The 11,482-nt window shown below is 44.5% G+C and overlaps 1 long non-coding RNA gene across 1 annotated transcript; it reads right to left on the minus strand.

Annotated features, from left to right (window-relative positions):
• Positions 1–1,810: 1,810 nt before the first annotated feature.
• On the minus strand, positions 1,811–4,358 carry LOC129622885 (uncharacterized). The gene is made up of 2 exons (XR_008700169.1): positions 3,638–4,358; positions 1,811–3,339 (listed from the first exon to the last, which is right to left on the minus strand). It is a non-coding gene; the product is annotated as an uncharacterized LOC129622885 (long non-coding RNA).
• Positions 4,359–11,482: the final 7,124 nt, after the last annotated feature.

An 11,482-nucleotide genomic window follows, 5' to 3' on the forward strand; every position in this document is an offset into this window, starting at 1 on the left:
GGAGAAGGGAATGGCTACCCTCTCCAGTTTTCTTGCCAGGGGAATCCCATGGACACAGGAGCCTGGTGGGCTACAGTCCATGGGGTCATGAAGAGAGACACGACTGAGTGATTAATACACACACACACACACACACACACACACAAGTCAATTACCACTCATCCACCTATTACCAGCTTCCAAGTTTGTTGAAATTTCTTGCCTGCTGTTGATTTTTCTCTCATTCTCTTTGTCACTATGGGTTTTTCTTATTTTTGTTTCTTTACTGTCATTATAGCAGATTTTCAGAGCAAATAGACATGAATGTGCGCATTGAATCTACCACTTTCAACTGGAAACTCATATTCTCTAATAAGATACTATGGTATTAAGGAAAGCTATTAGTTTTGCATGTTTATCATACATAAAATGTGTTATTGAATACATAGATAAGAACTCTGGTTCTTATTTTTTCCCCTAGTAAGTTGCATTGGGTTTTATGGATAAACAATGTTACTTGCAAGTAATGATAATTGTAATTGTATTTTTCTGGAATTTATACCATATTTCTTTTTCTTTTGTTATTGTATTGGTAAGACCTCCAGAATAATGCTATACAGTAGCAGTGATAGCTGGCATGCTTGCCTTGTTCCTGATGTTAATGTGACTATTTCCAATTTTACAGTAAGTTGCTTGTCATTGATTTCTGGTAATTAGCTTTCATAAAGTGAAGGAAATTTCCTTTAATTCCAAATAACCAGAGATAATCTAAATTAAGAATGGATACAGGCTTTTGTCAAATGGGTTTTCAGAATACACCAAAATGTTAATAAAAATCTTATCCTTTTACTGTTAACATAATAAATTACATTAATAATTTCCTAATTGTCAGTTATTTTTGCAGATTTTGAATAGAAACCGATTTGGTTATGGTATTATTTTATTATATCGCTAGATTTGATTTCCTGTTAGTTGATTCCTAGGAATTTTGTAGTAATGGCAATATATATATATGTGTGTGTATGTGTGTATATATATATATATACACATAGAGAGAGAGAGAGAGATGGGCTTATTGTTTTCTTTGCATGTTTTTCTATTATTTGTTTTAGGGTTTTCCTAGCTTACACAAAGCAAAGTAGAAGCCAGTATTAAATATGTCCTCTTTTCTTGGAATTTACTGAGATTTTCTTTGTGACCTAGTGTATGCTCACATGTTATAAATGTTCCATAGGCACATTTATTTGCTTAGGCTTGCAATTTTTATTATTCAGATATTCTATGTCCTCTTTTATGTTTTGTCTACTCAACCTATCACTTTTTCTAAGAGGATTTAAATCTCTTACATTTAACATTTCTCTATGATTACTAGTTTTTCTTAGATTTCTAATAACTTTTGATTTATGTATTTCAATGTTACTTTAATGTCTAAAGATTCATAACCATTAAATATACTTGAAGAATTTTACTTTTTATTAATATTCATTCAATCAAGGATTATTTATTGTGCTTATGTTATTCATAGTGCTTCTACCAAGCACATTTTTAGGTTTTGGGGATTTAGCAGGGAACCAAACGGATAAAAATTCTGTTCCTCTTAAAGCCATCATTCTAGTAGGGAAGGGAGGAGTGGTGGTTAGGACATCTGTTCCCTTCTCAGAGCCAGAGGAAGGAGTCCTGCGATGCCTGAAACCTGGATTTGGGGACCTTCTGGAGCAGCAAGCAGCTGAGCATCCAGCCCACCCATGGTCTGTTGTCTAGAGCTAACAGAAGAGGAACAGGCAAACGTGAAGAACTCTCTCCAGCTCCCTCTCCAGGGTCAATTCTCATGTCCAGGCTAGCCCTTTCTCTCCTCTAGAGGAGGTTCTGAAGGCTGGAATTTCCCCAAGAAAGAGAAAGGCAGAGGAATTAAGTTCTCTCTAGACTGAACGGAGCCATCTGGGGAGGCAGAGTGAATCTGCAGATGACCTGGGGGAAGTGGTCAGCTTGTCACCCCGGGGTGCCCGTCCCACTCTGCCTCCACTGTGGGAACCCTTCTGCAGCTGCCACTCGGATTGCATAGATGGCAACAGCGGGCTGTGACCGACAATCGCCGCCACCTGGGGTGTGCCCACAGCCTTGTTCCCAGAGCCACGGTTTCCAGTCCTTTTCTGCATGAGGGCCCAACCTGAGGAGGCTGGGGTCTACATATTGTCATTTAGGGGAGATCCAGACTCTGGCATGGGAGAAGGCCTAGACTTCTTGGTTGTGATGAAATGAACCTTGAGGCCTGGTTTTCTAGAATAATTTCTCAGTCAGGAGAGAGAATGCATCCTGAAGGAAGATGTTACCACCTTTTGAGGATAATGGAGGTCACTAGTTTAGAGGAGAATGTATCCCTACTCATTACAGTTGGAAACTCCAAGTGTCCTCTACCAGCTGACGTCTCAGCCCTCCATGCTCCAAAATTCTTATAACACTTACCCCACATGCCCAGATTCGGGCCTGGGCCTTGCTCCAACACCCCTGTATGCCTACACCATGCCTCCTGGGGAGACCCTTGCCCTTTCTACTGCTTTCACTTATAAGGATCAGGTATAAATGGCTCCACCTGGATCTGCTACTATTAAAAGCAACCTCTGCCGCTCCCAGTCAAACAACCCCAGGCGCTGTCAATGAAAGCCCCAGGCCTCACAAGAGTCACAGAAGAGTGAGGAACTCTGGGCTGCTTTTCGGGGTGGTGGTGGTGGTGATTTAGGACAGAACAAGGGGCTGCCACCTGGGCCTAATTAGACTTCCTCCTGCAGGATAAGCCCCACACAGCAGAATATTCCCAGCACAATTGTGCCTCTCAGCTCCCCTTACTGCTGCTGCTGTTAAGTCGCTTCAGTCGTGTCTGACTCTTAGCGACCCCATGGACTACAGCCTTCCAGGCTCCTCCATCCATGGGATTTTCCAGGCAAGAGTACTGGAGTGGGGTGCCATTGCCTTCTCCGCAGCTCCCCTTACGCTCCCTCAAAGCAGCCTGCACCCCACTTCCTCTTGCGCTTCCCAGAGCCCAACTTGTGTTGCAATCTTACCCTTCTTAGAGCTGACAAGCACTTCCCACTCCCAGCTGTACGGATGTCAGACCAGCAATCTACGCCCTTGTCGAGATGGCCCCACACAGCTTCTCACGGCTTCTCCGCTGCAGGGTCTCTGGACCTCAGGACCCTTCAGCCAGCTCTGCTCTCAGTTTCTGCACTACTCAGAACATTGCTCTCCCTCTGTCACTGAGGATTTGTCTGTATAACAGCCGAGTTTCCAGAAGTTCATTCACTCGGGTTCGTGAATCATCACACTGCTGTTCTTGTAATCACTTCCAGTGGGGGTGGGGGTCACCTGAGGCAGGAGAGGTTTGTGGTTACAGATCCAGGCTCTGGGGCTTCCCAGGTGGCGCTGGTGGTAAAGAACCCGCCTAACAATGCAGGAGACATAAAAGATGCAGGTTCAATCCCTGGTTCAGGAAGATTCCCTGGAAGAGGACATGGCAACCCACTCTAGTATTCTTGCCTGGTGAAGCCCATGGACAGAGGAGCCTGGCAAGCTACAGTCCACTGGGTCGCAAAGAGCTGGACACAACTGAAGCGACTTAGCATGCATGCAGCTTTGCCCCTTTCTAGCTGGAAAAGCTGGTTACCTGATTTTGTGTCTCAATTTCTTCTCTGGTGAATAGAGTCCCTCCCTCTTGAGGCTGTTGTGTGAATTTAGAAAGTTACTGCATATGAGGAACTTAGAATAGTGCATGGGACCTGGATCCCACTGTATAAGCCTTAGCTGTAATTTTTATGCCCATGGCCTGATGGACTCCTCACTACAACTCTGAGGAAGCTTCTATTAAAATCTCTGCTTTATAGATGGCGAGGTGAGGCCTAGAGTTTGGATGACTTGCTCAAAAATCCTAGGAACCCCTGTGCTGCAGAAGCTCTTCTCCTCTGACCATAACAAACCCTCAGGCCCTGCTTATGTCTCAGCTCTTCCATGTGGCCCCACAGGCCCTCAGCTTCCATTTACCCCATTAGCGACACTGCCAGACATCTTTCTGCACCAAGTCAGAGCTCCAGGCTCCTGGCTGTGGTCAAAGCAGGAAAGCACAAATGAAAAAGGCACGAACTGAGAGTCCCAGTGGGGAAATGACCGTGAAACAGCTTCCTGGGGATAGAGCCTGTTGGGCCTGTTCCTCTTCTTTGCTGTTGGTGGAGAAGAACTTCTGACCCACTGTTACCTCTGCTGAGGATGTGGCCAAGATATTAACCTCAGCTCATGCCCAGGGAGTGAAGGTGAGCTGTGGGGCACAGGGAGGAGGACTTCGAGAGAGGAGCAAGATCTGGGTGCTGGTGGACCAGGTTAATCGGAGGCACTGGGCTAGACCAGAGAAATTGGGATGGAGGTGGCCAAGACCATGAGGAAAAAGGACTGCCACGTGGACAGCAAACCTGAGTTGTAGGCTCATACCTGCCACTGACCAGCTAGTATGACCTTGGCTAGTTACTCAGCTTCTCTGGCATTAATTTTCCCATTTATAAGTTCAGTTCAGTTCAGCCACTCAGCTGTGTCCAACTCTGCAACCCCATGGACTGAAGCATGCCAGGCCTCCCTGTCCATCACCAACTCCTGGAGTTTACTCAAACTCATGTCCACTGAGTCGGTGATGCCATCCAACCATCTCATCCGCTGTTTTCCCCTTCTCCTCCCGCCTTCAATCTTTCCCAGCATCAGGGTCTTTTCAAATAAGTCAGTTCTTTGCATCAGATGGCCAAAGTATTGGAGTTTCAGCTTCAGCATCAGTCCTTCCAATGAATATTCAGGACTGATTTCCTTTAGGATGGGCTGGTTGGATCTCCTTGCAGTCCAAGGGACTCTCAAGAGTCTTCTCCAACACCACAGTTCAAAAGCATCAATTCTTCAGTGCTCAGCCTTCTTCACAGTCCAACTCTCACATCCATACATAACCACTGGAAAAACCATAGCTTTGACTAGACAGACCTTTGTTGGCAAAGTAATGTCTCTGCTTTTTAATATGCTGTCTAGGTTGGTCATAACCTTTCTTCCAAGGAGCAAGCGTCTTTTAATTTCATGGCTGTAGTCACCATCTGCAGTGATTTTGGAGCCCCCCAAAATAAAGTCTGTCACTGTTTCCATTGCTTCTCCATCTATTTGCCATGAAGTAATGGGACCAGATGCCATGATCTTTGTTTCCTGAATATTGAGCTTTAAGCCAACTTTTTCACTCTCTTCTTTCACTTAAATCAAGAGGCTCTTTAGTTCCTCTTCACTTTCTGCCATAAGGGTGGTGTCATCTGCATATCCAAGGTCATTGATATTTCTCCTGGCAATCTTGATTCCAGCTTGTGCTTCTTCCAGCCCAGCGTTTCTCATGATGTACTCTGCATATAAGTTAAAGAAGCAGGGTGACAATATACAGCCTTGACGTACTCCTTTCCCGATTTGGAACAACTCTGTTGTTCCATGTCCAGTTCTAACTGTTGCTTCCTGACCTGCATACAGATTTCTCAGGAGGCAGGTCAGGTGGTCTGGTATTCCCATCTCTTTCAGAATTTTCCACAGTTTGTTTGATCCACACAGTCGAAGGCATTGGCATAGTTCACAAAGCAGAAGTATATGTTTTTCTGGAACTCTCTTGCTTTTTCTATGATCCAGCGGATGTTGACAATTTGATCTCTGGTTCCTCTTCCTTTTTTAAATCCAGTTTGAACATCTGGAAGTTCATGGTTCACGTACTGTTGAAGCCTGGCTCGGAGAATTTTGAGCATTACTTTACTAGCGTGTGAGATGATTGCAATTGTGCAGTAGTTTGAGCATTCTTTGGCATTGCCTTTCTTTGGGACTGGAATGAAAACTAACCTTTTCCGGTCCTGTGGCCACTGCTGAGTTTTCCAAATTTCCTGGCATATTGAGTGCAGCACTTTCACAGCATCATCTTTTAGGATTTGAAATAGCTCAACTGGAATTCTATCACCTCCACTAGGTTTGTTCATAGCAATGCTTCCTAAGGCCCACTTGACTTCTCATTCCAGGATGTCTGGCTCTAGGTGAGTGATCTCACCATCATGATTATCTGGGTCATGAAGATCTTTTTTGTATAGTTCTTCTGTGTATTTCTGCCACCTCTTCTTAATATCTTCTGCTTCTGTTAGGTCCATATCATTTCTGTCCTTTATTGTGCCCATTTTTGCATGAAATGTTCCCTTGTTATCTCTAATTTTCTTGAAGAGATCTCTAGTCTTTCCTATTCTATTGTTTTCCTCTATTTCTTTACATTGATCACTGAGGAAGGCTTATCTCTCCTTGCTGTTTTTGGAACTCTGCATTCAAATGGGTATATCTTTCCTTTTCTCCTTTGCCTTTCACTTCTCTTCCTTTCACAGCTATTTATAAGGCCTCTTCAGACAACCATTTTGCCTTTTTGCATTTCTTTTTCTTGGGGATGGTCTTGATCACTTCCTCCTGTATAACGTCATGAACCTCTGTGACAATAGAACTCTAATAAAGTTCTAATAGACATAGAACTTTGTCTATCAGATCTAATCCCTTGAATCTATTTATCACTTCCACTGTATAATTGTAAGGGATTTGATTTAGATCATACCTTAATGGTCTAGTGGTTTTCCCTATCTTCAATTGAATTCCGAACATGGGAGTAAAGTTTAATTCCCAGAAATATGTGAGATAAAATAATACATACTAAGTAATGAATAATATGTAATAATATTAATACACATTTATGTGAAAGTGAATAATTATATGAAATTGCCAAATTTATTTGGATAGCAATTCTAGGAAAAGTGAAAGTCACTCAGTCATGTCCCCCTCTTTGTGATCCCATGGACTGTAGCCTGCCAGGCTCCTCTGTCATTGGGGCTTCTCCAGGTATAGAATCTTGAGTGGGTTGCCATGCCCTCCTCTGGAGGATCTTCCCAACCCAGGGATTGAACCCAGGTCTCCCACTTTGCAGATGGATTCTTTATCCTCTGAGCCACCAGGGAAGCCCAATAATGCTGGAGTGGGTAGTCTATCCCTTCTCCAGGGGATCTGAGTGACTCAGGAATCAAACCGGGGTCTCTAGCATTGCAGGTGGATTCTTAACCTGCTGAGCAACATGACTCTATATAGTCTTTGATCCCTTTTAAAATATCATCCTTTGCTTTCCCTTACTAAAGCTGTTGCTCACTGCTATCTCATGTCTTGGCTGAGCTAAGGAGATTAACAGGAACTGTGTTGGAGCTGTGATCTAATTGGTGTGCTGGGGGCTTTGAGCACCCAGGATGGGTGTTACCATCAGCTGGGTCCTAGGGTAATAGACCGGAGAAGGCAATGGCACCCCATTCCAGTACTCTTGCCTGGAAAATCCCATGGATGGAGGAGCCTGGTAGGCTGCAGTCTGTGGGGTCGCTAAGAGTCAGACACGACTGAGCGACTTCACTTTCACTTTTCACTTTCATGCATTGGAGAAGGAAATGGCAATCCACTCCAGTGTTCTTGCCTGGAGAATCCCAGGGACGGTGGAGCCTGATGGGCTGCCGTCTATGGGGTCGCACAGAGTTGGACACAATTGAAACGACTTAGCAGCAGCAGCAGCAGCAGGGTAATAGACAGGCAAAGATTGATGAGGTGACCCCGTTGGGGCAATTTCTCTGTGTCTGGGGTGGAAGGTAATGTGGACCTTCCTTGCTCCCTTCCCCAGGTGCCTTTCTGCATTGCAGAGTCAGGGAGACCCCAAGTTCCATTTCCCAGAACCTCTTGTACTCATAGTTCTGGTCCCCAGTTACTATGATTTAGCTAGAAACTGGTGTGTGAGACTGGCAGCAGGGAATTGAGACAGACTGCCTGTCCTTCCATCTGTGTCCATGGACAAGCCAGGGTAAGGGGACTAGGGGTTTCTTGGCAACAGTGTCCCGGGCCCCTCCCCTGCCTTTGGAGGGTTGAATGGCAGCTGCAGGGGCGGGGGCTTCCCACTGCCTGGCTGTGGCTTTGGTAGTCTGTCCTTGAACTCAGAGTTCCTCCTGCTTCTCCAGGATTGTGTAAGCACCTAAGTCCCTGAATTAAGCCCCTTGGCATCTACTTGGAATACCCCGAAGAGATTCTGCCATTAGAAGAGTTTTCTGAACCTTGACTGGGTGCATGGCCTGAGGACTTTGCTACTGTGAGGTTGACCCCTACTGGGCATCAGTGATGGCAGAGGCCTCAAACGGGACAGCTTCATTTTGGGAAATGACACTAAAAGGCTAGAATGGAGGAGCAATGATTTGGAAGGAACCTAAGTCCTTGAGTGACCATGAGGAGCAGAGATGCCCTGCTTACCTCCACCTTTCATAGAGGCAAGAGAAATAAACTTTCTTGTTCATTTGGCTGTTACATTATTGGGTGATGGAAAGGTGTCAGCCTCTCAGCTCAAACTAGTTTGTGATTGCTCTCCTTCAGAACAGATGGCTCAGCTGAGGACTCAAACAGCCAAGGGGCATAAAATTATAGTTGGTGTTGGTGGAGGGAAGCAGGTCTGAAGGAATGAAGTCTGGGTTTCTTACCCTGGGTTCCTGGTCATACCAGCTTGCCTGCCTAAGGGTTTGGCAATAAAATAGAAAAATATCAATAATATCCTTTTTGATGCTAAGAAAAGATACGTAGGTAAACCAACTCCATTTTAAGCTTCATTCCCACACACCTGGCTCTTGGTGCCTTCTCCCTGTCTCCCAGAAGACAATACCAAATGAACCTAGAACACACAAAATTATTTTCCTTCTTCAAAAAATATATTTTAAAAATTACAAAGGTAATTTCATGCTAGTATGGAAACACAAGCATTATAGAAGATGGGATGCACAGATCGAACTCTCGGTTCCCAGGCCCACTGCTCAGGGGAACTGCGGTTAAGCGTTTCGTGTGTCCACTTCTTTCCCTCCTTGCCCTGCCCTTGCCGGCAGTTGCCATGGAGACGGGGCTGAGGAGGTGGTTGATGTGACTAGGAAATTAGTTATATGTGGGAATTGAGCAAATAAGTAACCAGAGTCAAGTTTCCCACTGGTGGAGAAGGGAATTACAAATACGAAAAGGGGAAACTAGAGAGAAACCTGTTGGATTGGAATTAGAGGTATTATTGTGAACTCATACTTTCAAAAGCTATCTACCCATCTGCATACAGAGATAGACACAGCTGTATGTTTGTGTATGCTTGTGTTTGCTTGTGTGCATGCTCCAAAAAGAGCCTAGAAGCAATGACATCCCCAAAGGAATGAACATCCAAACTTGATTTCTAAACCCCATTTTCCACTAAAAGGAGAATTGACCAATTTCCGGGCAGGGCATGGAAAATTTGAGATGAGTCTGGAATGGTTGTCTTTTTGGCACAAGTAAGCAAGTGCTGAAGCAGAGACATTACTTTGCCAACAAAGGTTTGTCTAGTCAAGGCTATGGTTTTTCCTGTGGTCATGTATGGATGTGAGAGTTAGACTGTGAAGAAGGCTGAGCGCCAAAGAATTGATGCTTTTGAACTGTGGTGTTGGAGAAGACTCTTGAGAGTCCCTTGGAGTGCAAGGAGATCCAACCAGTCCACTCTGAAGGAGATCAGCCCTGGGATTTCTTTGGAAGGAATGATGCTAAAGCTGAAACTCCAGTACTTTGGCCACCTCATGTGAAGAGTTGACTCATTGGAAAAGACCCTGATGCTGGGAGGGATTGGGGGCAGGAGGAGAAGGGGATGACAGAGGATGAGATGGCTGGATGGCATCACTGACTCGATGGACGTGAGTCTGGGTGAACTCTGGGAGTTAGTGATGGACAGGGAGGCCTGGCGTGCTGCGATTCATGGGGTTGCAAAGAGTTGGACACAACTGAGCGACTGAACTGAACTGAACTGAAGCAAGTGCTGAAAGCATGGTGGAGTCATGCTAAAAGGACAGAGGAGCCAGCTTGAAGGGGCTCCCACAGGCCAAATCTGGGACAATATGAACATTCAAATAAATAATAATATGAATGAATTACATCTTACTAAATAAAATAGAAATTCATGAGCTCCTGCTGACATAACACAAAATGAATCAGAAACTGGGGAGAAGGGAGAGCTGTTCTCCACAGGATGGTAATCATTTGGCAATTATCAGAGTGGTGGTTAATTCAGGCAGGAGTCAGTACTGAATGCTAAGGGTATCTCCTCACAAAATATTTATCAACTAAAAGGTAAAAAATGTCAATTAATGTGAAGAAGCCTGGCAGACACCACCTTGGGTGACCAAAGTTAACGTCACCAGTGTCGGGACAGGTCAACACCGCATGCCTCCTGATATGAAGCACTGAGGAAAGTTCAGCGTCTTCTCTGTGGAATCCCTGCCATAAGGTCAGGACCTGGGCTTGGACATGAGGAAACATTGGACAGACCCCAGTTGAGGGACATCCTACAGACTGAAAGTCTTCTACTCTCTGAAACTGTCAAAGCCATGACAACAGGACAAGACAAAGAAAACGCTTTAGAAAAAGAATAATGAAGCCATTAAAAAGAATACATTTGAATCAGTTCTAATGAGGTGGATGAAACTGGAGCCTATTATACAGAGTGAAGTAAGCCAGAAAGAAAAACACCAATACAGTATACTAACGCATATATATGGAATTTAGAAAGATGGTAACGACAACCCTGTATGTGAGACAGCAAAAGAGATACAGATGTATAGAACAGTCTTTTGGACTCTGTGGGAGAGGGTGAGGGTGGGATGATTTGGGAGAATGGCATTGAAACATGTATAATATCATATAAGAAACGAATCATCATCATCAATGCATGATACTGGATGCTTGGGGTTGGTGCACTGAGACGACCCAGAGGGATGGTACGGGGAGGGAGGAAAGAGCGGGGTTTGGGATGAGGAACACGTGTACACCTGTGGCAGATTCATGTTGATGTATGGCAAAACCAATACGATATTGTAATTAACCTCCAATTAAAATAAATAAATTTATATTAAAAAAAGAAAATGGGACAATTCATAGAAGGGGAGCAATGGAGCAAATGTGAAAATAGTTAACAAGTGGAGATCTAGGTGAAGGGGATACAGAACCTTTGTGTTACTGCTCTTGCAACTCATATATTTCAAAATGAATTTTTAAAAAAGTTGTGCATCCATCAAAATTTTTTCCTGGTAAACGTATATGTGTTCATGTTTATTTGCCTACACATGTATACATATATGGCTTTCCAGATGGTGTTGGTGGTATAAAGAACCCGTCTGCCAGTGCAGGAGACTTAAAGAGTTCGATCCCTGGGTTGGAAAGATTCCCTGGAAGAGGGCATGACAACCCACTCCATTCTTGCCTGGAGAATCCTAGGGACAGAGAAGCCTGGCGGGCTACAGTCCATAGTGTCGCATAGAGTCAGAGACGACTGAAGCGACTCAGCATGCACGCATACATGTATCCAGTAGCTCAGGCCCCGACTCAGATTGGTTAAATTAGAAGGTGAGGGACTGGTACCCCA

The sequence above is a fragment of the Bubalus kerabau genome, chromosome 11, assembly GCF_029407905.1.
Source record: "Bubalus kerabau isolate K-KA32 ecotype Philippines breed swamp buffalo chromosome 11, PCC_UOA_SB_1v2, whole genome shotgun sequence".
Lineage (NCBI taxonomy): Eukaryota > Metazoa > Chordata > Mammalia > Artiodactyla > Bovidae > Bubalus > Bubalus kerabau.